The sequence below is a fragment of the Pyrgilauda ruficollis genome, unplaced genomic scaffold (assembly GCF_017590135.1).
Source record: "Pyrgilauda ruficollis isolate IOZ18807 unplaced genomic scaffold, ASM1759013v1 scaffold6, whole genome shotgun sequence".
Taxonomy (NCBI): Eukaryota; Metazoa; Chordata; class Aves; order Passeriformes; family Passeridae; genus Pyrgilauda; species Pyrgilauda ruficollis.
In genome coordinates this window covers 11862864-11890855 of record NW_024527710.1, presented here as the reverse complement: position 1 = coordinate 11890855, position 27992 = coordinate 11862864, and positions in this window count along the sequence as shown.

Genomic DNA, 27992 nt, shown 5'->3' with positions numbered 1-27992 from the left:
AGGAATTCAGTGTGTCTGGAATGAGGGCAACATCCGACTGCACACAAAAGCCAATGCCTACAATACAGTTGTCACTGCTCTTTTGTCTGCCTGAAAAGACAGGACAATTTATAGCTGTCATGGCAAGTGGTCTAGTCAATCCTTCTTGCAATGCCTCTGAGTCTTGGCTGGCACAGAAGGTCATGATGAGATCTCCACAGCTGAGATCCCAGAGTGTTGCCATAATCTCCTTTGCTCTTCAGAAAATCTGGGCATGTGTCAGTTAAGAGCAAATTCAAAGCCATCTCTGATAGCCCACTCTGACACAGTAGAGTTGAAAGACTCTAAAGAAATTCTATAAACCCCTGCTTAAGGCAGATATCATATGTGGGGCACAATGTTGGCAACTTTGGCTAGGACAGAAGAACATCCTGAACTGTCTCAGGCTGAGTAACAATACAGTGCAGTATGAACAGGCAATCAGATGTAACAAAATCAAGAAAGCAGGTGTACGTCAGAAATAAGTATTTGCTGTCTTGGGGGATTATAAAACTCGTTCTTGTTTCCTGCCTGTAAGGCCACTCCAGACTGAGTCTCCAGCCCTTACAGCAGTCAGGGAGTACAAACCACCAGCCTCTCTAGGGACCTGCAGCTCGAGCAGTGCCAAGGCACAGCTCACTGAAATAGACGGAACAGATCCACCAACCTATCCTGGTAACTCAGAATCCTTATCATGCCATGTTAATGATGGCATTTACTCCTTACCCCTTCATTTCCAGGAACATCCATCCCTTGAATACATCATGCTATAAGGAAACTTTCCCAAGGAATAGCCTTTGTTGCCTGTATTTCTGTAATGCTGAAGGTTCGGTGACTGTAACACTGGCCCAGGCCAGAGAGGAACAGCTAAACGGGCCCACAAGTGTCTTCTGTACATAGAACTAAAGACTCATGAGGAGAGGAGAGCCCCAGGCTGTGGTCTAAGTCACTCAGGGTGTGAACACACAGTAACTCTGCTGGACTCAGCATGGACTATTAGTCATGTAAAACAACAAATTTGCTCCTTTAATGTTTTTGTTTTTTTTTTTTTTTTCCCTTGCTCTTCTCTGAACTGTCTCAAATTTGCCAATATTAGGAATTCAGTGTTTGGTCCCAATGCCAGATACAGCCATAACAGATTCACAGAATTGTCAAGCTCAGAAAAAAAACCTTCAAGATCAGAAGAGGTGATTACCTTCTTACTCCATAAGATTATGCCTTTTGCACAAGAAGCCTCAAAACCTTAGTTATGAGGGTTTTCGTTGCATCCCATTTTATGTGCCAGAATGATCACTCTGGAAACACTCCTATGTTTCCACCAGTCTTGCTTCTGCATAAGTTTATTTTCCCTATGTTTCCTACTAAATAGATTTGTCTCATTTTCCCTACAGCCTGCTTCCTTGCTTGCCTGCTCCTCCCCCTCCTGTATTCCTTTCTAGTAACACGTCAGTCTTTACCAGCCATGATCCCATCTCCCAGCTGAAGACTGCAGCAGAATTCATGACCAAGAACATGTAATGATCTTGAATTTTTTTTTTGTTTCTTTTAAAACCAGCTCTGCAAGTTGAGAACCTGGATCTATACTGATCTCTTCAGTGTCTCACGAAACAATCCTGCCTGCATCTTAAAGCTGTTTATTTTCATTGCTCCCATAGAAAGCATTTTCAGCCCAGCAGCAGTACCCCTCTCCAAGACAACTTTGCATTGATTACCTAAGCAGGTTTCATTGCAAGACACTATGACTTTACACTTCCCTAAAATCCAGATACTGTGATAAAAAAGTACAGGTTTGCCAGACAAGATGAACTTTTTGTAAACCTGTACTGTTGATTTGCATTATTAAGATAAAAGTTAAAATCTGTCAAGAAGGTCCACTTCAGGTACAGCAGGCCCAGAACAGATCAGTTGTTGTAATTGCAACATTTGCAATTCTTTTGTTGAACTCGAAGATGGACTGTGCTGCTTTCCTCTGCTCTTTCACTGCCTCCCATCAAAGGCTTATGTTTATTAAGCTATTCCCTAAACAACCTGGGATGTGCAGTAACTTCTTATCTCTGCATATTCACATTCTCCTAACATAGTTATTGAGACTGGGTCTTTCTGACCTGACTCCACATATTTTTCTTGGCACAGGATTTATTTTTTAAAGGGATCACTATTTCAGCCAATTTTTGCATCATTAACCACCTCCTCCTCTCTATTTATTTATAATTTAATAAACCACTAATTTCCCAATCAAGGAACAAGGCCAGTTTTGGCTAAAAGCCAAATTCAGAGAAAAACCCAGCAGTAATAGAAATAGCTACATGAAGCCATTTTTAGAAGAAAGAATATCAGCATTAAATATCAGTTAGGAGCTGTGAACTGCAGGTAACTGATAAAGGAGGCAAAGGATATCAGGAAAGAGATTGCTGGCAGATTGGAAGCCAAAGACAAATGCTTAAGCAAGAATGTGATAACAGAATTTCTAACAGCTTTCTCTTACCTGACTGCAGAGTGTAAAATTGCTGATAAGAGACAACTGAGAAAAGAAAAACATTCAGCAAGTAGTTTAGCTCTGGATTTGGAACACTTCAGAAGGAGCACAGCAATATGGAGAAGGAGGATTCACCTCCTGTCTGGTCTATGTGCACATGTAAACTCCCAAAGACTTAACCAAATGTCACTACATGATTAGCATGTCCTAAAAAGCTAAGAAATTCAAGAGGACTGACATGGTAACACAGGGGGAGTTTCAGAAAGAAAAAATGGCTTACCCTGCCAATTTTCATCCAGGGAGCCTGAAATCAGCCCAGGCAGAAAGAATGGAGAAGTTGATAGATGATTCAGCTGAAAGGCAAAGAAAGAATGGAAGTCTGAAAATAAAACTAATGCCAATCAAGAATGTTTTATGGAAAAGAGAGTCTGATAAGCAAATCTGCAATTAATTGGAGAGATGGTTGGCAAATGCAATGTGCAAACTTGGGGTATGTATTTGGCTGTGCACAATGCAACATTCCAAAGCAAACTGCCATTACAACACATCAATAAAGGCATGTTTCAGGCAAAGCTTGGTTATTTGAGATCTGTAGAAGAGTCTTGAGAGGATGCACTAACAAAACAGAAAGAAACTAAATATATCACTTTTACCTGACTAGATGAACAGAGGAATAGACAGCCATGAAGACAGGTGGTTCTCTCTTTGTGTTGGTACAATACCAAGACCAATTCTTGTGTGAATAATTAAAATGCATATCAGTTTGGAGACATTTTTTTGGGAGGGTAAAACACAATACCAGAAGTAAAGGGACAGACAAAACCCTTCTTAACAACTAATTTACAGCCTGATTGGTTATCAAAATCTATTAGGACGAGTCAATTAGAAAAAACAAAAATATCTTCACCGAGTGAAAACAGCTCAGGTGAATAAACCCTTTCAGGCAGCAGAGAAAGGCATAGTTACAGTCTGTGCCTGAAAGGCAAAGCCAAAACCTGAGAAATAAAAGACACATTTTGAAGGGAGAGGATGATTAATTTTAGGACAAACTACCACGGGAAGTGGTGAATTCTCATATGATTCGGGTCAGCAGAAGGTGGGATCCGTCAGTCAGTGACACATGAGGGATCTGATTAAATCATTTGCAAACCATTGCAGGCAGTGAGGTCTGTGCATTGCTGGAGAAGCCCCGTGCTGAGCTGCACCATCTGACCCAGAAACCTGCAACAGGGAAATGTCTCTGGTCAGCTGCACGTTGCCACCTCGCTCTTCCTTGCTACCTCTCACAGAATGGATTGCTCCCTCCTAAAATGCCCATCCTGGCAACACAGGAGCTTAAGAGATGAACAGAGCTTGCTTTGAATTGGAGGGAAACTCATATACATACCTTACCAGCAGGGAAACACATACTTTACAAGGTAAACCGCACCTAAGATTTTTTCCCTTCCCTCTCTTTTCAAATCAATCAGGCCCTGTAAGTTTGACTCTATATGCACCTCTCTTGCTTTCTGTCAAATTAAAAAATTCAATTCTAGGTGAATATACAATCTCTTCCATTCAGGACTGGTGCTGGCAAAGCATGGGATGATGGGAAGTTGCTGCTGGCAACATGAAGATGGGCTGCAGCCACAGAAATTCAACGGGATTCCCAGATGCTGACAGAGCTCAGATGCTATCAAGAGTTGGGGGATTTGGGTCACTTTGCTGTGAAAGGTTTGCTACAACTCAGTCAGGAAAGAGCAGCCACTGTCAGCCCAGTCAGGGAACCCTCTGCCTGCAAGAGACACTGGACCCACCACTATCGCTGTCTAGTCCCTTCTCCTGACCAAGCTCAGGTCCACACTCTACCCTTGGCTTCCCTATTCATTTTCTTTCCACAATCCATGTTATGGAAGAGCCTGGTTGTCCCACAGACCCTGAATGAGGCTGGGAACCAGTGAGATTCACAGGTCTTAAAACACCTCAACTCAAAAACACCACAACTCAAAATCTGAACAAAGATTTTATACTTGCTCATAATTTGGGCTTTGCCAGATCTGAGCATAGAGACCACCAGTTTTCCAGCGTGCCCATTAAATTTCTCATGCCAGCTCCATATTCACTGGAGGAAATAAATGAGAAAGAAGGGCTGGGAGAGATGGATTTTGTAACAAGCCACATCGGTGCAGGGAAGCAGGGAAAGGTAAGTAGAGTTTATTTTATCAGCACAGCACAGGAAGTCTCAGTCCCAAAAATTGCTCTCATCCCAGCCAGCACTCCATGTTATTTCTGGCACCTTTGTAAATTGATTTGCAAAAAAACCCTTAGGAGTCCCTTGGTATCTCTCAGGTCCCTCCACCTCAAGTATTTTACTGCAAACCAGAGCTACTCCTACACTGTTAGCTTGAAGCAGCTCTCGGGGGGCACAGGCACACCGACTCCAGCTGCTGAATTCAAAAGGCTGCCCCTGGGCACAGCCTGCTTGGAAAATCGGGCTGCTCACTGGCTCTGCCCAGACTGAGGAAATTCAGCCAGCTCAGCATGCAGCTAGAGGGAATTTGCACCTTCTGTACAGGTCTAGTTTAAGAGGAGTATCCTGAGAAAGACCCTGCTGTCTTGTTTCCCCATGAGAGACCTGTCTCATTTAATTCGTGCCATATTAAACCTGATTAAGAGACAATAATTTAATTTTCTTTAGCTCTTGTCTTCCAAAAAAATAGTGATTCTGCGTTCTGGGGTGAAAGACACATTTTTAAAACTCAGTTGCAAAATGTTTTTCAAGAAGAACTTGCAAACTATTCACCGATTTTTCTTGTTCAGAGGGGTAATCTGTTTAATACACAATCTCCAAAATCTGATTTTCAGGTATAAAAACTGGAATTCGGGGGTCAGACTCGGGCCCACCGGTCTGATGGACCCGTAGAGGGCACCAGACACTCATTTTTCAGTGCACTGGCCAGGTGCTTATCCTGTCTTCCACAGTAACTGTACAGAGGGCTCTGGACTCCTGGGATGATGAGTGGGAGCTCCATAGAAATAGACTATTTTCATTCTAATCTGAACTGTTGGAATGGTGGGTATTTCAGTTTCCTGCCTCTTCCAAATTAAATATTGAAATAAAATGTTGGCTTGATCTGAAATTACTTTCTCAAGTATCTGATGAAATGGGGAAAAAATCAGCTAAAATATTTTCTTTTCCATTGCAAGATTTCAAACAAGAAATAAAAAATAATCTTTGACATGAAAAGTCTCTTCACATGGGAAAACACAAGCATTCAATTTAGAAACAAAAAGAACTGTTTTGACTTCTCTTTTTTTTTCCCTTCTACAACAGAAAATGAAATTAATTTACAGTTTGGTGTCACTGAATCTGCATTTTTCACCAAAAAGTTAAAACAGGACACTTCCTCCCCCTCTAGCCCCAGTTGTCTCCAGTCTCTGGAGGAAGTGTTTCAGTGGCCTTTGTAAAGATGACACCCTGAGAATCCCATTTCACTATTTACTCACAGGCAGCGCTAAATGAGAGGTAAATGAACGGGAGGAAAACAACCCCCAAAGTGACTCAGTGTCATGTGAGAAGTGTGCTGTCTGCCAGAACCACAAGTCCTGCTGCACTATCACGGTGGTTTATTTAATCTGTGAGTGAACTCTTGATATCATCTAACACATCTGCTCTCATCTTCCTGCCCATGGATCTCTGTCCTACAGGCAGAGCCTTTGCTGGGTTTACCTCCACATCTGATGGGGCAAAGGGGCTCAGGCAGTCCCACCCCAGCACCAGCCTGATGCACCCTGTGGGACAGGGCACCTGAAGCACCTGCCAAGACTGAAATACTGCACAGAGCTGCTCCAGGGTTTGTACAAAAGTGATGTGGCCACTTAACAGATGGGATCTAGGAAGTTGATCTCAGTAAACCTAAATAAATTTGGGAAAGGGAGGGCAGGCACACCAGACTTGGAAGTAAGATTATTATCAAAATATTGAGGCAATTACTCTCCCTTGGTAACTGTCCAAACTGGTATCCTCAATTCCAGACCCTTCAAGTCTCCTTAAGTTTGAAAACTTTCGTAGCTCAGGCATCTCTGTTTTCACCAGTCTTTACTCCCACTCGTCTCCCATCTTTCAAACAGCTTTTCACTTCTTGCAGCATGGAGGATGCAACATTCACAAGTTTTCAATCAACTTTAGTGGAGTTGGATTAAGCCCAAATTCCTGCAGTAACTGGAATTTGGGTGTCTTTCTAGGACCACTTATTTCTTATTGCCTAGGACAGACTTTGCTCTGCACTCCTTCCCTATTTCTCTTCCTTAAGTGATGAGATTATCCTTAAATAATGTTTCCCTATTGTTTTGGGTAGCAAACACTCTGTGCTTCCTGCTTTATACATGGTTTGCATTCTGTGCACATGGCCTAAGAGATCAGTTGTTCTGCCTCAGGGGGCAATTAATCCCCAGCACTGTAATCTGCACAGAGGCATTTAATCTTTCAGGAAAGATGCACCTGAAAGGATCTTTCAGAGAAGCACATGGCTGATAGAAACCACTGAGTAAAGCCAACAGTTTAGCCAGAGGCTGGGAATCTCCTTTCTGCTCTGATCAAGTTTCCCCGGCAATTAAATGCGGAGCCTTCCAACACAAGTGTTTTTCTAAGGCTGATGAGCAAAAGTCTCAGGGATTCAATTTCAGTACCTTCTCACAGGTCCCTGTTGTGTAACTCAGCTTCTCTCATGAGGGGGTCTGGTTTTGCATCCCTGCTTGGGAGAATCTTGCCTGGTATTGGGCTGACCTTTCCTCAGCCCTCATATAGAAGTCCAGTTGCTATATAGCGGATTTGCAGGGCAGAGACTCCTCCTGTTGCACAAAATCCAAGCAAACAGAGGTCCTAATCTCTCCTTTGGCTTTGGAAGTGCAACTAAGGCCACAGCTATTTGAAAGCACTTTGATGAGGTAATTACAGAGTGATGCATCCTTCATTTTGTCACCTTGCTCTGCACCAAGATATTCTGGATTACTTTTTCCGACTTTTCAACTTCAAGATATTCAGACCTTTCTAAGGGAGCCAATAACAAACCTTTTGCCAGGCATTTCTCTGGAACTTGGCTGAAATTCCAAAGCTCTCTATTTCTAATTTGGCTTCCTCTACTTCTTTTCCATTTAGGGTGTTCCTACCTGTATCCTGAAACAGCTCTACCTTTTTTTGCATATAGGGTTAGTTGAGGACAATGGGAAACAACACAGGAATCCTAATTTTAAAGCAGGAGTGGACAGTCACTACAGCCTTTTATGCTCTGCACTTCAGTGCCCAGATATGAAGAGAGCAGTCAGATATGGACCGCATCCTCATCTGCAACACATTCTCTGCACACCCAGCAACACTTTACAACTGCTCAGAACTCAGATTTATGATTTGGGACACTTGTGCAGTTTAACTTGCTGCTGGCACTCCATGTTGGGAACCACCACACTATGATATCCCTCAAAAGAGAAGACTCATCCGCCATCCATTGCTTTCCCTGTTTCCATTTATTTTGCTTTGGCCTCAATCAGGAATTTTCACGGTTTTGCTCAGGTACAGACTCTCAAGCATGGGTGGAAAGGGAAGGCAGGAATGCTTTCCTGATTTATCCATGATCAGCACATCCTTTTGTTCCCAGGCCACCAGAGCCACAGGCACTGCCTTCAGGCCAGCATGGCCCAGCTGCACACCCCAGCACCCTCTCCCCCAGCTCTGGCTGGCTCGACTGAGCGCAAGGAACAACACTCACCCTTCTCCCAGCCTTGCAGTACGGCCGTGCGTCTCTCCAGCTGGGTCATGCCCCCACTCTCTGCAAAGCTGCCCCACTGAACCAGTGCTGGGATAAACCAGCTCCATTTGCAAGGTGTGGTGCCTTTCCTTTGCCGTCCCTCACCTATGGAACAGCTCTGCCAGGAGTGCAGGTGCAGGGAGCCCTTCATTGCAAGAGGTGAGGCTCACAGGTCAGCAGCACACATCAAAAGGGCCACATAAAGACCTACATTCAGGGCTGTGTTTTCAAACCCAGGACACAGGCAGATGGACAAAAAAGACATTAAGTAGATAGTAAGTTTTAGGCAAACATTTCTTCTGAAAATGGCTCCCTGAAAACCCATAGACTTTTCCTGCCAATAATGAGGTTCTTGCTCGAGGCTAAGGGACGTCTGTAATGCATATCACATATGAATGTGTTCAGAATAAGGGGTCTTTAATTCAGCAACCAGTGCTGGACAAGTATAGGATGAAGTCAGTCTTAACTAAACAAAAGTTAAATCACTTTTGAACTGGTATCAGACAAAAGCTCATCTTCTAGGAAAAGCAAAAGGAAAAAAAAAAAAGTAAAAAACCAATATATGAGTCATGAAGTTGAAATAGGTTATTCAGTCACAATGTCCTGCAGCCACATTTCCCCCAGTAAAATGGGTTTGAAGTCTTTGAAGTCTGGAATCTCATGAAATATTCGTGACATTGAGCTCAGCAGTATGGACACAGAAGAGTCTCCTTGTCAGACCAGTGTTTTCCATGAAGTCCCACCCGTCTCCAGTCTTACATTGCTGCTGTAGCTCCTTGGACAATGTCAAGGAGTGACTCCTGCTGCATGAGAGGTGTCCCCTTCAGCGTCCTTCTCTGCATTCTTGTTCTTAGGGGTTTTTTAAAAATCCTATTTTGATCCATTCTTTAATTTATTATCTCTGTAACTGGTTATTTCTCCTCAGTTTCTTTTTCTTTAAACTTTCTTTGTAAAGTACTCTTAGGTTTTGTAGGGAGTGAAGGGTGACGGTTCTAAATGGGAACAACAGACATATTGAGGAAAATAAGAACAGCGAACACATACAGGAACACTTCTGAAGCCCCCCAGCCTGCAAGGATTCCCTGAACCAGGCTTGGTTGCTTTGTATTTAATAGCTCTTGTTATTTATTTATTTTTTTTCCCATGGACTTGTCCAGTCATCCTTTGAACCCTTGGAGGTTTTCAGCAAGCAAAGTTTCCCCCAGCAAAGCGTTCCAGACCTTTCCTGTGAACTGGCTATTCTTGAAAAGATCTCCTAATGCCATATTACGCTTCTCAAATGTTTAGTAGCTGAATTCCTGGTAGGCTCTTTGATAAAAATGCACACTATGAGTAGGATACAGAACCTGTATCCTGAACGCCAGCAGAAAGATATTTCAGGTGAAAGTTGACCTAAATGTAATTACTGATGTATGTATTAGTATAATTTTCTTTTAAATCATCTGAAGGAAAATTACCTGTCTTTATAAGAAGAAATACAACCAAATATCCATGAAAAACTGGTAACATTTTAAAAGTCTGTAGGTTTGAATCAACATCAACAGGTATTAGCTACACTGAGAAAGTTTCATAGGTCCAGACTGTACCCTGAGAAAATAAGAGGACAACTCCAGCTCCAGAAAGCTTTTGCAACAAATTAGGCAACAAAATAAAAGCATAAAGAAAATGAAATGGAATAAGGAGGGCTCAAGTGTACATTTAACTGACTGACCCCTCTCCTCATCTCCCAGTATCGTGAATAGCAAGAAATCAAAAGCAAACAATTAACTGCCTCCAAAATAAAGCAGGATGGAAGCAAGCTTCAATTTGAGCTTTAGGCGGAGGCTTACACGGCTCTTTTATTTTAGCTGCTCTGCTCGTTGGTGAAAGACACCTTCAGGAGCTCCTCCCCAGCACACTGTCCTTAGGGATCCCGGGGAAGAACAATGCAGTGATTTTTATCAGCTCTCCCTCGGCGGCATTGCATCTGTAGGAAAGGACTGGCTTCCCTGGCAAACAGCGAGGAGTGTCCTGCACCTCGGCCCTGAATGGAGCCCTGAGTGAGTCAGTGCAAAGGCACACTGTAAATCACTGCACCCAGTATTGCACAACTTCTGGGGAGGCAGGAATACAGCCCCTGGGGAAAAGGAGCAGCCAAACAGCCTGAAAAGTAAAAGTCACCTGCAGGGACTACAATCCAGAAACCCCAAACTGAACTCCACAAGATTTTCATCAGCGTTTCCAAAGGAGAGGTTAGCAAACTGTGGATTGAAATGTGAAATCATTGGGCAAACTGACTGAACCACAAAATGAGTAACTTCCTCCGTGAGCTCCCCCCGGAGGGGTCGGGATTGCTTTAAGGTGCACGGCCTCTGTGATGTAAATTGTCTTGAACCCTAAGAGGTTTTGCAGATTTACATGATAAGGAACTGTTTTCTCCCCCAACTATTAAGCACGATGTGGGGGAGAGATTGAGTGGGAAGGAAAGAAGAAAAGCAGAAGCAGAAAACTGGAAGGAGGCTGTAGGGAAAGAAGATTCTTGCAACACAGTGATAGATGAGATTGACAGTCTGGGATAAAGAGAGCAAGAGCAGGATTTGGGCAGGATTATTGCAAAAGGAACTGCAAGTGGATATTGCACCTGGAGCTGCTCAGGCCTGATGCCAATCTACCAATAGGTGCTTTCACCCATGGCACCCATGTACAGAGTAGTCATGGAGCAAAACAAACACAGTCCTAATTTTCTAAAACATTTCTCCAAATATCAGAAATCATAAGTCCAGGTGATTCTGGAGCTGGTGGTAATGTCTTTGGATTTAAAATGACTCAGTGGGTTTTTCTTCCATGAATTTTGACCAAATTTTTGCCCTTACACAAACCTTTCACTTCTGTGGAATCACATGGCAAGGAGTTCCATTATTTAATCAAACATTTAATTAATCAGAGGTGCTCCTTCCCCCAGGAATGGTGCTTTGGCCAGATTCTGCAGTGCAGGAAGAGTTGTGGGTGTTATCTGAGAGAACTCAATGATCTTTTGAGTGTAGATAACCAAGAAAAAAGGGCTACAGTGACTTCCAGGGACTGGAAAGTTCAGGGAAGCAGAGTAGAAGTTCTTCATGGTGATAGGAACAAGAGCAGTCTAGGGAACAGAATACACAAGTAAAGCTTTAGGAGTTGGAGGCCATTTCCAGACACTTCATATATCCATAGAAACAGATGAATCAGCATGGAACCATATCTACAAATGCAGTAGTGATATGAGGATGGAGAAGAATCTGTGCCTCAGGCTCTCTTGCCACAAAGGAGAAACAAGTCAAGCCTGGGAGCATGGAGTGGCTGAAAGGGTAAGGTAAAGACAGGAGATAAATGGATGTGGGGAACTACTAACATTCAGTGAAGGGAAAAGGAGCAGAAGGTTGACATGGAAGTGATTTCTCTGTATGTGAAGGAAATTTTCAATTCTTTCAAGAGAACATTTTTCACCTCCTATTCCTCCAGGTCTCGTCACAACAGAAAGCTTCATTCTCTTCATGTTCTCAATGGTGCAACTCCCTCCAGATCAGCAAACTTACACAAATGGAAGTCAGCAGAACGAATCCTTCATCATGAGTCCCCCGGTGCAGCATGTGAGAAGGCTCTTTCTTTTTAGACTTGCAGAGGATATCAAATTGCTTTTAATGTTGCATCTATCAATGCTGGGCCACAAGACATTTGTTTGCTTCAGGTGCCATGGGAGCAGAAAAATCTTTTTGCAGGGAATGATATTATCCCTCTAAAGCCTTATCTTAAGGAAAACATACGCGATCTTGCAGGGAAGCCTCTCCCGGTTGCATTTTAACTGAACAGAAGGTTCCTTTCCTGACATATCTGTTAGCACAGGAATATCTGTGCACACACACATCCACACAGCACTTTAGCAACCAAAGAATGTGAAGCCCTCCTCAGATGGGCTGGGGGAGGGAGGCAGCCAGGGGAAGAAGGCTTCCCATGCCATTCCAGCTTTGAGATATCCCTGGAACTAAGGGGTAATTACACAAAAGCCAAATATGTTGGTTCTGAGCTGCTGCCAGCTGGAGGCCTCTTGTGTCAGCAGGCCCGAGCCTCACCATCCTCCAGCCACCACCCTGGAGTATCTTGCTGCCCCATGCTGCAAAAGGGATAACACATCTGCTGGCCTGAGGATCCTAAACCTTGCTCTGAAAGAAATTTTACTGGGCTTTTTACAGGGCAGTAGAATGCACTGTTGTGGGCCATGGCCTTGGGAATGGCACAGAGAAAGTAGTTCCTGCCTTGCTGATGCTGCCAAAGAGGGAAGGGATGGATTCTGTACTCTGAGATAGGGACAGAAGAGGTTTGAATTACTGGCAGATTTTGGAAAGCTTTTTAAGTGGTATCTTCAAAGGGTATGTTACTTGTCCTAACTCTGATGGTGTCATAGAATATTTCAAAGGGGGTATTGTTTGAGCACTTTCAGATGTCTCACCTTTAATGTCTCTGAGCTTCTGCTCCTCCAGTATAAATGGAATTGCCTGCCTTGCCTGTGATTTACTCTATAGGGGAAACTTTTACCCTTTGGAAGACTCCCACAGCCCCTGAGATTGTAAGAAGCAGGATAAATAATCACACCAAGAGTGTCTCTTGAAGTCTAAATGTTGTGGTTGTTAAAAATTGAATTCTTAGGTTGCTAGCACAGTTCTGCAATAAACTGAAGAATTCCCTTATGCCATTATTCTCTCTGTTACTGTTTATGTTTTTCAGTATTTGTTTTCTATGGAAGAACTTTTTTCAAAACACAATTTCATTTTAAAATGTTCACTGTTTTTACCCATTGCTATCTTATTTCATCCTAAAGAAAACAAAAAATTTAAGTAGAAATATGATTGTGGCTTGCAAGAAAATTTCTGAAGTCAAGATACAATGAACTAGTAAAAAGGTCGATGTCACTATCATGTTTCCAGCTCATCTGGGCACAGTTATCTCTGCTTGGGTTTGTACAGCAGCTTGCTCAGTGCTAGAGCTCGTCTGAGGTTTGTGAGCTTCCCTTTTAGACAAACAGAAGTAGTAATACAAAATCCAGCAGCATGAGTTCAGCCCTGTTGCCAAGGACCCCCACTCCTCATCCCTTCCAAACCCTGAGGAAATCCATCGATTACATGCTGTTTTTGGAAGTCAGCAGTTTTGGGTGGTTTTGAAGTGGGGGCCTCTTCTAAAGCAAACATAAATCAGCACATATGTATACACCCTCCTGCACACACAAACTCCATACATCATTTCAGTAAAACCTACCAAAACAAGGAGTCCAATGCTCTCAGAGAATTCACCTCCATAAGAAGATAAAGAGAATATACAGTGTCAGAGACACAAGTCATCTCTACTACCAGAAGTCTAAAATTTTGTGGTCATAAGCATGGCATAAAAACATGGCTATAAAGCCAGCATTTGGAAGCAAGAGTGTTTGCATGGCTAATGTGGCTAAAGAAGGAACAGTCAGTGTTAAAAGGCAACAGGGATAAAAAACATAAAGAAAATTCTGGCTTTTAGAAGATTTGAAAGGGACTGTGGCATCTCAGGACAAATGTTTCTGCCTTCCCTGCCTCCTACTTGAATATCTTGCTGAAAACAGGAGGTGGGGTATCAGGCAGAGGGAAATGTGTCATTTACTGGCACTGCTTCCTTCCCCAGCACTCCCACAGCTGCTGTGGTTTTACTCACAGGCCCACTGAAGGTAGGAGGAATCCTGTACCCAGTCTGGAAACACCAGTAAGGAATGAAGCAAAGAAACCCTGCCCCTGAGCTCAGCCAGTGGGCTATAAGCAGAGTTACTGTGGCCACTGCACAACAGCACAGACTACTTCTGTTCTTGCCCAACAGCATCTTACCTCATCCATCAGCCAAGGCTTGGACTGCAACATGACTGGAAATTTCTAGCCACAGTATTTTTCACTTTTTGGGTCAGGTTTCTTTTTGGGGTAGTTGGCTGTACCCGCAAAAGAAAAAAAAAAAAAAAAAGGCAAAAAAAAAAAAGCCCCCAAAACATTTGTTGCCTTTTACATCCCAAATCTGCTGGTCTGAATCAGAACAGCATTCTCCAACATTCCAACCCTTCTCTCAGTGCTGTACTGTGGCACTGATCCCTTTCCTAGAGATACTAGGACAAGATAGCATTTTGTGACTGGCTCCTCTTTCTGATGGATTAGAAAGATCTCCATTTCTTTGCATTGTGACAGAACATTTTGCCTTGGGCTTTCTGGGTTTTTGGTGCAATCCCAAGGCTAAGCACTCCTTTAAAAACAGCAACAACAAAAATGTATTTTTCTGGCATTCATTTCTAGAAGAAATGAGAAGAGCCCAATTTAATATGCACGACTTCAATAGGTCCAGTAAAATGTATTCCTTGTATACAACCTAATGCTCTTGCCATAAATTCAGATTTGTTCATGACCACAACAAAGCCCTTCAATGGCTGAGGAAGATCATTACAGGATTTTCCTTGTTATTACAGCCCAGCAGAGAAAGCGGTTTCAGCACAGCTGACAGAAGTTTCCATCTAGCAAACTCTGCAGATGGGTCACAGGCTTCCAAAAAGTGTATCAGTCAGAGATGAATTGGATTAAAGATAATCTGCAATGTGAAATCCTGTTAGAAAAGGGGTTTCCACTGCTTCCAGAGTTGAAACTCTCCTGGACTGAAAAAAGGCAGCTGATGTTTGTTTTTACAGCTGTGCAGAGTGAGAGGTGTGTGTGTGCGTGCTGGGGATCAACACATATGGTGACCATGTGACACGACCCACAACCAGATGAAAGAAAACTGTCCAATATCTCCAGCAGCGTGGTTCAAATTCCACTTCAACCAAATTGGCGGGCGTGACAAATGCCAGCTAGTCCTTCTTCCCTACATTGATTTAGGAGGCAAAGTACTCTGTTTGATCACCTGCATGCTGTGGTTTTCATCTACTCCTAAAATTTTTGGGACACCAAATAGCGAAAAGCTGCTGGTTGTTAAATCATATCATTGCTTCTCCAGTTCAAGTTTCTTATTTTTCCTCCTCCCTTTTTAAAAATCGTGGGTTTTTTCCTTCAAGGTTTATGCCATTGTGGCAGCTCAGGGAAATGAAACTGTGTTGCTGCAGAAGAGGAGGGTGATGCAGCACTGGAAAATTTATTATCAGGGAACAGGACAGAAGCCCAGACTGGAGCAGAAGGAATCTGACATAAACTCAGTCAGGTACAGAAAGGGACTGGACAAATTCAGGGAAGAGAAATTCATCTGCAGCTATTAACCAAAAAAAGTGACCTCTGCTCTCAGACCTCTGCTGTAAGGCACTGAGGGGAAAGAATTGCCCAGCCCATGCTGTCTGTATTACCATTAATTCTGAGTGATAGACAGATGGACAGGCTTAGGACTCTCCCTGATCCACCACTGTCATTGTAGATGGAGCTTCTTTAGCAACTGCTACATACAAACTGCACCCATACCAATAATTATGGTCTTCTTTTACTTTCATCAATTGTACTGATGACTCCTTCATGCCCATACAGGACTCCCAAATATTACTGTGTCCAGAGGAAAAGATGGTTCCTCCTGCCAACCAATCCATGGATGACACAAGTGCTTAGACCTACCAACACCAATAGCACACAACCTTTTAACATGTTTTATCTTAGGTCAGTTTTACTATTGAGGAGTCCTTGCTGTGTTTATTTCTTATCCATGTCTGCCTATGAGAGGTCACAAATGGTTCATGCTGTTGCACGATGCTTGGGAGTGGCAGCATCAATCATGTTCTACTGAGGTGGGAATTTAGTGAGTTACAGTTCAAACTTTTCTTCTGTAACTGGCCTTGTTTGTGGCTATGGACAGATCTGTTCCCCTCCCATGCTTGGGCTGACCCAGGCATACCACATTTTCCAGGTGCCCACCAAACAGTGGCTACTCAGGGTCTGGGTACATGAGGCATCACACAATAAAGGCTCAATGCTGGATGAGTCAGTCTGCTCCTGCAGTAACACACTTTGCATCAGTGGTAACTCTTCACTGAGTTATAAAGCTGGTAAGGTTCAATCTGTAGCTTCACTTGAATTTCTAAAACTAACCTAGGAACTCCTTCAAGTCCGATATCTTTTCATGAGATTCCAGATGGACTTGCCAGCAACACCAGGAAAAGCATGAGGATTGTTTTGCTTCCCAGTCTGTTAATGTAAAATATTGAAACACAATTGTCTCAGCAAGGGAAGGATCTAAAGATGCTCACTAAGAACAGATTATATAGTCCATGCTGAGGAGACACTCCCTTTCAGTTTGACTGTCAAAGCTTTCTATGGACAAACAATCCAGCAAAAGCCCTGACTGAGAAGATGGAGAAGCTTGTTGAGTTATTGTGGAGTGACTTTCCCAGGAGCTGCTCTGTTTGCATGTGTCCCAAAACAGTCATGACAGAAATCTTAACAGAAGGATCAGTGGAATGAAATGAGATTAATATTCACATAGATGATGGTAGAAAGTGTCTTGGTTGTTCCGAATCTCTGCTTTGAGGTGACCTCAGAAGCAAATGGTTTTGTGGATTGTCCAGCAGTTAATGCTTCCTCCCTGCCTTGAATGAAACCTGTCCACACAAGAACCCCTTAGGCTTTATTCGAATTCTTAAGCTGACTTTTTAAATTAGCAGAAAACCACCTCTAATGAGTACTTGGTTAAATTAAAAATTACGTTTATTGATCTGAAACCTTTTCCTACCCACTTAAGATTGTCAATACCAGAAATTTATTTATGTAAACCTGTCCACACAAGCTTTACATTAAATCCATTAGGGGAATAATCATACCTTTAATTCAATCAGCTTGGTGTTGATTGCAAACCAACAACCATTAAGTGGCTGCAAATAGCCTTAGTTCTGTCAAAAATACCTTGTCCAGTTCTGCCAGTTCTGTAGGGAGTTTTGCTAGAAAACAAGAGTAACTGGAAACCTTGAGCAGTGGCAACCCAAGGAAAGATGCTAAAATGCTCCCTGCTTTTCTGGTCAAACTAAAAATTCCTTCTGCAACTGGTTGCTGAGCATCACATTAATAAGATATGCTTAAGAAATAAGGACTGTTCCTGACAGTAAAGTGGGGTTGGGGGGGGGGGGCGTGCACGAAATTACACATGACTCAACTATTTCTTTGCTACGATTTATTAGATTTTAAATGTGCTCATGTTGTACCCATCAGCCTCTCTGCTGCTATGGAGTCTGTGCCAGAATTATGACAAATGAGATTTTTCTGCTTGCTACAAGTTTTATCTGAATTATCTACCATGTTAGAGGTCATGGGTATAACACTTCATTTTTCTCAGTACCATAGATATACTGAATGTGGATGCCAGGTCATGAACTATTTCACAGGCTTGCTATCATGAACTCATGTGAAAAAAAAAGCAGTGCACAATTAGGCTTATCTTCAAGAGTTCCCAAGAATGAAGTCCAGTCTATACTGATTTATCTGATCTTTCCTATAAACTGGAATGAGGATAGTGTCGGGGCACAGAATTCACCCTGCACGATTTTAGCAGAACGAAAGCAGGACAACAGGAATGGTGAGCAGCACCTGGGTAGTGGAACCCTGACAGGTCTTAAAACGATCTGGCTTTTGAAAGAAATTGTCTTCTAAACAATGGTAAATACAAAGCACACACTGAGTAGCCACTGACCCTCACAGAGGAATCTGCCACCCGTGTAGAGACAGAGCTTGAGGGAGAGCTTTCTGCAGCTGTTCTTGACCCTTAGATAGCACTGGAATGACCAAGTTGGGAAAAAGCCCAGTTAATGTCTTCCTCTCAAAGACAGTGGTGGTGGGGCTTTGTCAATGTTTGGGGTTACAAATAACTCCAAAGCACTGAGAAAACAAAGCAAGAACATGTGAAATGTGGGATTATCCCAGATGTTGCACTTTAACTTCAGTTGGCAAAACCACGACCCGAGTAACCTAGTGAGATGGATTGCAGTGCAACTGGATGTATATTATCCATATTATTGGCCTAATATTTCAAGCTGATCTTCTGCTTACAGTTCATGTCAGCACATAGACTGGCTTATTCAACCTCTTGAAAACATCTTGCAGAGATAAAACACATGTGTATATATTATAATCTTTGGTAAGTCAGAGTCTTCTTTTATGAAACAGTGACGTTTACAGGGGGGGACTGATCATTTTCAGATGTTTTGCTTAATTCAGCTAAGCAGTTAGACAGATACTAACAACACAAGAACAATCCTAAACATTTTAGAGCCAGAATCTCTTCATCACCCTGGACCAGTCACTGATCTGCAGTCCTGTGAACTACATTTACACTTTGAGTTTTCTTGTCATAAATTGGAGCTTGGATGTGCCACCAATTTTAAAACCTTTTGCAATACTGTCCCTTTGAGGTGTTCATTGAATATGTAATGAAGCTAGACATCACTTCTTTGAGCTAAAACTTTTTCTTCCCTATACAGTTTTAATTTTTTAATAGGTAGGACCCAGAAGTAGAGAAAGGGACAAGGGAAGATGCATAGCTGAGCAAAAAAATAGAGCAGAAACACTGGAGACACAGTCATATGAACACACACTGGTTGCGTACATTGCCTGGTGAATAAAAGCTTCCAGCCCCCTGTAATACAACACCTGAAAAACCACTTGATATCCCAGAAGCTGGCCTCACTGTGTAACAGGAGATTGCTTGTAAATTTAGAAAAGAAATTGCCAAGCTACTGAACTACCGTGGGAAACCTGCCAGGGTATCACCTTAAGGAAGGCAGTGCTGGCTACTGGGAGTGTGGTTGCTTCTCATTAAATGCACGAACAGCTTCTGGAATAAGACATTTCTCTGTAGTATTACTCTGGCAGCCTGGAATTAAGGAGTCGGAGGACAAGCCCTGCTCTCAGCTAGCAGGAACGTGACAGCCATTTTCTGGCCCCCCTTTCCCAGCTGCTGTTTGGAAAGGATCACCAGGCTTCCCCGTACAGGGAATGACTTTAAAAAGCAGGTATTTTGTCCATAGATCTTTCCTGTGCAGTTTATGCACGACAGCAAATCAACCATGGAGACTACATTAGTAAATATATTATGGTGAGAGAAACTGTGAGAGTATTTTGCTCATCAGCCTTTGGGTCAAGACTGCTGACTGCTTTAAATGGCACAGATATGTTGATTTCTAAAGACTGCTACAAGTGGGAAAGCTCAGGTGACACTCAGACACCTCCATCCTGTTGATGACTATCCAGAATTCCACAGGGAACAGAAAGACAAGGACTCAAGACTGCTGTATAAACCACCAAAGACAACCACTCTTCCCAGTTGCCCCTAATTACAGTGGAGAAAGCTCTTTGATTTCAAGGCTAGGAAGCTACATCTACTGCAGAATCAGGATGTGACTGGCTGAGATTAGGGTGTGTAAATCTTCACATATAAACTTTGTTCCTTTGTGATGAATGTCATTTGATGAATGTCCCAATTTTTGTTTTTCTTTAAGGACTGAAACAAAGATTGTAATTGCTCAGCAGTCAGGTTGCCAAAACATCTCTTTTGCTGTCTTCATCTAAAAAGCTATACTGTATTTAAATATTTAATGTTGACAAACACTGAGAATCAGCTGCACAGAGCTACAGAGTAAAATACCAAAAACTAAAGATACTTATTTGCACTTTTTCCACAAGGTGAAATGAGCACTTATAGAAGTGACTTTCCTGAGCAATTATGAGTGGGATAAACTGCACTCTGAAAAGGCCTGTTTCTTTCTGAGTTCAGTAATGTTTTTCAGAAGAACTGAGACATTTATCTGCGATTGAAGTTGAATTCTTAAACCATTAGAGGACTGCCAATGCTGTATGCTTTATCTTTGCTCTTTGCAGGAGGACAGAGTTTTCCTCTCAGGGAAGAGCTATTTCTTTATGGTATTTCAAATCCTTTCTAATAAATGATACAGATCCACATGAACAGGTTTAGAAGGATCTGCAGTGCAAATTCTTTGGAACTCCTGACTGTTCTCAAAAAACATTGAATGTTTACGCTTTATGGACACTATAGATATTGATAGAAATATAATTTCTTCTGTTAGCTGTCAATGACTCAGCTTTGTCCTCATCATCTGAAGCAGCACAGAAATAGCAAAAAGGAAGAGAAAGAATTCATTAAACAGACATAAATGCAAAGACAAAGTGTGACAAAGAGCTGGAAATTTGACAACTGAATGGTAGAGGCAGTTCCCAACAGCTTTCAGACACTTTCCTCCCTTTTCCTATACAACCTTTTTTCCCCTGTACAACCTTTGATCTAAAGCCCTGTGCAGAGTTACAGAAGAAGAAAGGATACTTGCTGACTGTCCTGCTGTCACCTTGAAGAGACAAGAGAGTCTCTACAAAATGCTGCAATTATTCTGACAGAATCACAAGTGCACTGTGTTCACTCTTCAAGTCTAGACACTGCTCTTGAAAACTATCTGGAGAGACATCCATCAACATGGCTGCAAACATTTGCATCTGCATAGGATAGCAGAACCTGAATTTTATCACACACCACAGAATGGCTGGTTAAACTTATTTAAGTGTGGGAAGAAAAAACGTATTAATTAGCTAAACCAAAAATGTTTAATGTTTTATATTTTATATTTCATATGGATGACATGAATGTGACAGAGCAGCTGAGAGTTTTGGGGCTTATGCAAAATGCAGTGAGAAGCTTTCAAGACAATCTGCTCCAGAAGGTTTTCTGTGTTTGTGACACACTGGCCATTTTCCTTGTCTCTTGCTCTTTTCTTTATCACACTGGGATAAAGGCTATTGTACAGTTGGAATTCTCTCTGCCAAGAGTCATAAAATATTGCTTTTCCCTTTCTTTCAGGATTTCTTTCCCAGAGGTTCTTTCTACTTCTGTGTGAGCCTGAAAATGTTATGACATGTATTTCCCATTTATTTTGAGACCCAGAATGGGATATGGATACTAATTACCATGGCAACCTGTATACAATTTTACTAAAAGGAATGGATGTTGTGGGGAAGATGCTTGGGTGAAGAGTGCAATGTATGCATAGTTTGTGGTACTAAAAGGTACAGGAAAAACATGACTTGAAACTGAACCTTCAAACTTGTCCTAGAATGAAAGAGAACTACCAGCCCCATGGGCAGCAGTCTGATGGACACTACTGTTCTCTTAGCATATACTTTTCACATGTAGCCCTTCTCTTTGTGTTCACTTAGTGCCCCCCTTCATTGTGTTAACTTTAAACAGTTTTCTGACTTTTAACATCCCATCTCCACCCTTCCTTATATTCAGTGGCACAGGATTTTCATTGGCACAGGTTTTTAGTGTATTGCCACCATGCTAGGGAGGGCATTCCCAAGAAGCAACAGAGGCAATGTGCTGTTTTCCTTCAAAACAGCAATGCATGAAAAAGCTTTGATAACAGACTGACAGACTGAGGCTGGTGCCACTTATGATGAGGCAACAAAGAAAGTTTATTTCATCAGTTGTATCTGCTGTTGTCTCTCATCTCACTCTTGAGCAGGAACTGCCTTTATGCACACTGCCTCTATCACATCACATCACAGCAGCAGTTAGCTTTTCTCCAGGACAAAGGCTTCTGAGGCCCGGCAAGGCAAACAAAAATTACACATGAGCTCTCTCTCCCAGCACCTCTGACTTTCTGCATTGCATCCTGCACCCACCAGCACACACAAGCCCTCAGAAGTGCTGAAAGCACACAAAATTGTAAGAGCTACGTGGTAGCTGCTGGCAAGCACCAGTGCTTCAAAGGCAGCCAAAGTCACAGCTTTCATTTCTGTTATGCTCATAGTCCACCCTGGAAAATGGTTCTGATGTTGTTACAGGTTTTACCATGATGGCAAACTCCCTTCAGCATCAGCATCAGAATGACCTGTACCTTCTACTCTTAATGAAGCACTGCCTACCCAAAACAGGTGAATGTTTTCCACTAGTCCTGTCCCAGGACAAGGATGGCATCCTGTGACTTGACATCCTTGAAGGCTGTAAGTGGTCCAAGTGTGGCTTTCCATGTGAGAGCTGCTGGGTAATCCAAATTCCTAGCTGTGGCAGGAAATGAGCCAGCAGGGATAGCTGACTCTGAAAAAGATGGGTTACTTCAAGACACTTCCCAGTGGGACTCTGAAGAGAGTCACTGTCTCTTGTTGAGAAGCAATCCTGCTTCATAAGAGGTGTATTTTGAGTCTTGTGGCTCTTGGATATACGAAAATTTTGCTGTGAAGCAGAGAGGATTGGAAAAGTATGCCACACCCTCAAAGAAGTATTTTGCTAGTCTAGAAATATCATTAGATGTGAAATCACATTCTTAACTTATGCTGGCAGGTGATTAGGAGAGACCCAGCATGAGGCTGCCAATTGCAATATGTGAGAGTTCGTACTAATAACTTGGGTAGGTTTCATTTCTTTAACAACACATTACAACCCATGGGTCATGTGTCTGCCAGACTCTAGCACCTGAATCTGCATCCCTGACATCTGAGCAGCCACTGGCTGACATTCGACACTGCTCCACTGAGCTTACTAACTCTCACTACTTGTCCTGCTGAACTTTTCATGGCCACTCCATCCATTACAGCTACCCAAAGGGACAGGAAATCAATGCTGGTATCAAGCAAATGCAAATTCTGAGTCAGCCACATGGAGCAAAGGAATCACAGCTTCCAAATATGGCAGCAGGCACAACGTGGAAGCAGAGAATTGTGGTTAACTCAGCCCTGAATATTTCTGGGCATTTTACCCAACACAGCAGGAGTGTCTTCAGATGAATGAACTGGGCTCCTGACACTGTGTGTATAAATTTTCAAGTGGGTTTTTCTGTCTCCTTTCTCCAGAGGAAACAAGGGCCATGATAGAGACACACACACACACACACACACACACACACACACACACAGACACACACAGAAAAACACAGCCCCTCTAAAAAAAATCAGCAACAGAAACACACATAGACAGAAGACCCCATGCCTGTTGATGTAAACCATAATAAAAAACACATTCTGGTTTGTGGAAAGGTCTCTGGAGACTTGCATAAAAAAAAAGTATGCACACTTTCTGTCTTCTATTTTTAAACGTGAATTTTGAATGGATACTCAAGGTCACCTAAGCTGAGCTTTGACAGATGCAATGTTTAACTGATTGGAAAGAGAACAGCAGGGCGGGATGTGGCAGCAATAAAATACTGGCATTCTCTTGTCAGGCCTTCAGAATTGCTCAGCGGTTGTGGTTGGATGATGCACTTTGTGGACCAGACATCTGGTGGGAGAGTCCCTGCATTTAGGAAGATCTCTCAGATTATTGGTTTCTCCATGCTCCTCCTGGGATCAGGAAAGAAGATGTTGACAACCTGTGGATGCTTTGTGCAAAAACAGCATTTAATTGGTAATGCTCATGGTGAAGTGCCTCCACAGAGAGCAGAGAAACGATTTGGAAATGATACTTGGCAGCTCTGTTATCCCACCAGCCCCTTCCACTTCTCCCTTGAGTATGGATTTTCCTGCTGCTGGGGTTACTGTCAAGGTACAAGGCATAAACTCAAAGAATCCAATGACATCCCCATACAGTTGTCCTGCCTTTCTGGCCATGTTCAAAATTCAGAAGGCTGAAAACATGTTCTCAGAGTTGTAAAATCCTAATTTTATGGACAGTACTAAAAAAATCTCTTTTTAGGCTATTTTCTTAATCATCTGGACAATGTCTTTTTGCCATTCTGCATCTTTATTTAAAATGCCTGTGGAAAACTTGGGAGAAAATGATATTTCTGCTAGAAGTGTCACTGATGTCACAAAATGCTTTACAGCCACCACGGCCACTACAAGGAAAATCAGTGGTGAAATACAGACCCAAAACTGAACTTTCCAAAGTCCAAGCTAGCATACTGTCATGAAGAATCCTTTCCTCAGGACCAGTCTGATATTCTTTACAATTGCCTTAAAAGTTAAAAAAAAAAAAAAAAAAGAAGTGGGAAAGTTCCATCATTCTTTAAAACTACAAAAGGTTTTGGTTTTTTTTGTTTTCAAACCTAGATCAAAAAGATTATTCTGTGATTTAAGCATATTGCATTTTTGCAGCCAGCAGTGAAAGCATTAAAATGAGAATATTTCTGTTCTGAATGTCTGTGAATTTACCATCTGCAGAGAGGAAAGGACTCAGTTGCCTTCAGAGTTCACATACCAATGGCCTGCTTCTGCCTCAAACTAAATTCCATTGGATTTCCACCACTGTTCAGTGAGACTAATGCTGTTCCCTAAATATCTATCCAATATGGAAAAAAGACAGTCAAAAATTTACTCAGTACAAAAGCAAGTTTCCCCCTGCCCTACAGTGTTAAACATTTACTAGTACTATGTACTGAAGTCTTGCTAAGTCCAGAAACTGTGGATTTGGGACATTTGCCCTTACTATGAGGGATCACTGTGATCTATTTACCACCTCAAGCCTCAGACAGTATGTAGAAGATCTTTGGTCCCTAAGCCGAAAATTTTAATTGTTAACATTTTTAATCTCCTTCCAGCAGGTGGAGGTAGATGTGTGTTAGATTTTCCTTTGGGAAAACAAGTGAGATTCATAGCTCAAAAAGCAATTTTATGTGCATCTAAACAACTGTAATATCTCCTATATCATCCCTTTATCTATCATTCCCTTTTGTTTTCTTCTCAAAAGAAGGAGAAGTTGAGAAAATGAAAAGGAAAAATATTTCTGCATTTGGAATGTGAAAATGTCTTGTCTCCCTTGAAACTTTGAAAATCCTGTGTGGATAAAATTAAAAACTCATCACAAACTTGAAAAAGTTCCTATTATTCTTTATTTGTTGTCTCTAACTCTCAGTTTTTTCCAGCGTCTCAATTTGAAAGTCAGCACTGTGCTGGAAAATGCCTTTTTCCAGAAGCTTTCTGCCTTACAAACAAGGGCCAAATGTTTGAGTTAAGATTACATCTGGAAAGCCCATGTGAAGCTTTCTTTACAGGCTTCCTCCCTTGGCCTCACCCTTTGCTGTAAACACTGATGAGAGGGAAGAGTTTCAGGAGACGTTCTCCAAGGGGGTTCCCTCAGACAGCCTTTTCTCAGGGCTTCACCAGGACATTGTTGGTGTCTGGGCACACACAAGAGAGGAGTCACAAACCTTGTGGGGAGCACACAAGGGGAGCTTTCTCTGAACAGAATTCACTGGATATGGAAGGGCCTCTCCACTAATGACTCAGATGCTCAACTCCAAACATTCCTATCCCATGTTGATCAGATAATGAACTTTAAAAAATTGTAGCTGCCATACAAATGGAGAGCAGAGGAAGTCGATGACACAGATTCTTGGAGGATTTGTGTTCCAACCTGAAGGAATCCCTGGCTTGTCAAAGGGATTAGGGTGAGCCTAACAAGACTCATCCACATCTTCTTATGGAAGTTATTTGGGTTCATTTGGGGCAATGAGGATTTTTCTCACTGGGTTTCTTTTGTAGCCCCCTTTTGATAAGGGCTTTCCCTGGAAAACCTCAGTTGTCAGGGTTAATGGCTTAAGCAGTGTTGATAAATTCTGTTTATGTTGGGTGAGGGGGTTCAGGTGGCCCAATCTAATGTAAGCTTTCTATCAACTGTAAACAGCAGCTTTTTATGTCAAAGCTGTGTTTCTGTCTTTTGACAAAGCATTAACAGACCTAGGAAAGAAAGAACCCAGGGAGAGGACAGTAGGAAGAGAGGTTTAATAGGTCATTTCCACTACAAGTGGTGATAAGTTGACAAAGGAGTCTGTTTTCTCTGCCCAGGTACCAGAGAGAGTTCACATTCACCATATTCTGGCTCCTGCTCTGTTCTACCCCAGGAGCTGGAGAGAAATTTGTGGTGGTGTCTCTGCCAGCTGGGAGGAAAAGTCTTCTGTCACTGCTTAGACCTCCCCAGTCTTATGGTGAGCTAGGGGAGGTTCTGTCTTTGACCACAGCCTTTTCCTGAGGCACTCATTTAGAAATGGCTTGGCTGAAATGGGTCCTGCCTGGGAAAATATTTCCTGTATGGATTCACAGGAAGCTTCCCATGTGTTGTCTGTAAGGAGAGCTATTCCTAGTCTGACAGCTCTGTGAAGACAATCGGACTAAATTAAGACTTTCTCTATGCCTGTGGTCTGGCATTAGGACATGACACCTTGGATGGTATCTTCATTATCTGGTCCCACCCAGAAATGAGACAGATCCAAGACTCTTTGGCTTACAGGGAGGAGGATTGGCCACTAGCCCAAGCTAAGAGCAAAGTGAATGTGGAGCTGTACATCATGTGGTGCAGGAACACCAGCTTTCCTCTCACATTCCCAACCTTGGTGACTGGCTGTGCAGAGAGGGAGAATGCTACAAGGCACATGCTTTGCCTCAGGAGCTGAGATGAAATTGGTCCATAGGCCAAAATATTTTTCTGCACAAGGACCAACATTCAGTTGGGAAAGGCATTGTGAGCCCTAAGGGTCCTCCTAGGAACAGGAGAGGAAGGCCACTGTGGGAGATGAGATTAATTCTATCCAGAACAAATTAGATTGGGTAGGATGAGGAAGAGGGTCTATAAGAATTATAAAGTTAACTTACTGAAATTTGTGTTCTATAAAAAGATCATCCATACTCCAAAAAGCTTGTGATGAAAAGCCAGGATGTCAGCAACATCATTTACTCTTTTACCACAGCCACCAGCAGAGATAAGCACAGTCTTATGCTTATTCTGTTTAAATGTCATAATATGTAAATAACTTGGATTGGATGTGGCAAAGTAAAAAATTACTTGGGTCTGCTCCAGACTTCCTTTTGTGCTGTAACAAAAACCTAAGAATGGAAATGGGAATTGTGCAGTGTGTGACAGTGTTCATTTACAGGATGCAGGTACCAGAGTTGGAGAAAAATCATAGACAGAAGGGTTTTACTGAGCTCACATATCACAGTCTCACTGACTGTGGAGCAGTATTGCTTCCCAAGGAGGTCTTGCCTACCCCTGCTCTACCAAAAAAGTCCCAAGCCAAGACTACCCTTGCATCTCTTTCTCTTTGCTGGGATCTTTTCTATTACCTTCAGGATAAGATGGAACTTATCTTTGTAACGATTTATTAAGGTTGTTGACTGATGCACTGGCAGGAGAACAATCTGGTGGAGCAGTGAGTCTGCTGAGAACGACCAGTGGGAGGCCTGGGTGAGACAGCAATGGACTGTAATCAGCCGCGCACCATCTAATTTTGCTTTTCTTACACTGACAGATTCTTGGCTCAGACCCAGTAACTCACAGAGGGTAAAGGATGGCAGCTAATATTTTGGCATGGGAATTAGCAGAGCATTACAGGATGTCAGAGAACCATCATCTCAGAGGGCCACAAGGTGGTAAAAATGTGGCTTACAGGGTTAAACCATGTTAGAATGAACTTGCTCTGCCAGTCCAAAACAGCTGAAAAGTCTGTTATCTCCGTTTATTAGTTTAATCCTTTAATCTACCTTGCTGTCCAATTAGATTAATGAAACAAGAATCCCATTTACAGCTTGACCTGTATTATCACACTTATAACATGGGAAAAAATGTACTTATGAAAGGGATGTGGAAGTTCCTGGGTGAGGACTGCCATAGGGTTTATTTTGTGAGGGCTGATTAGCTCATTAGTGACCTGAAGAGCATAGGAGGGCTCGTGGGACTAACCCACCATCACAAGACAAGGTGATGTTCTTGCTATGATTTTGCCTAACAAAAATTTTAATACTTCAAAGGAG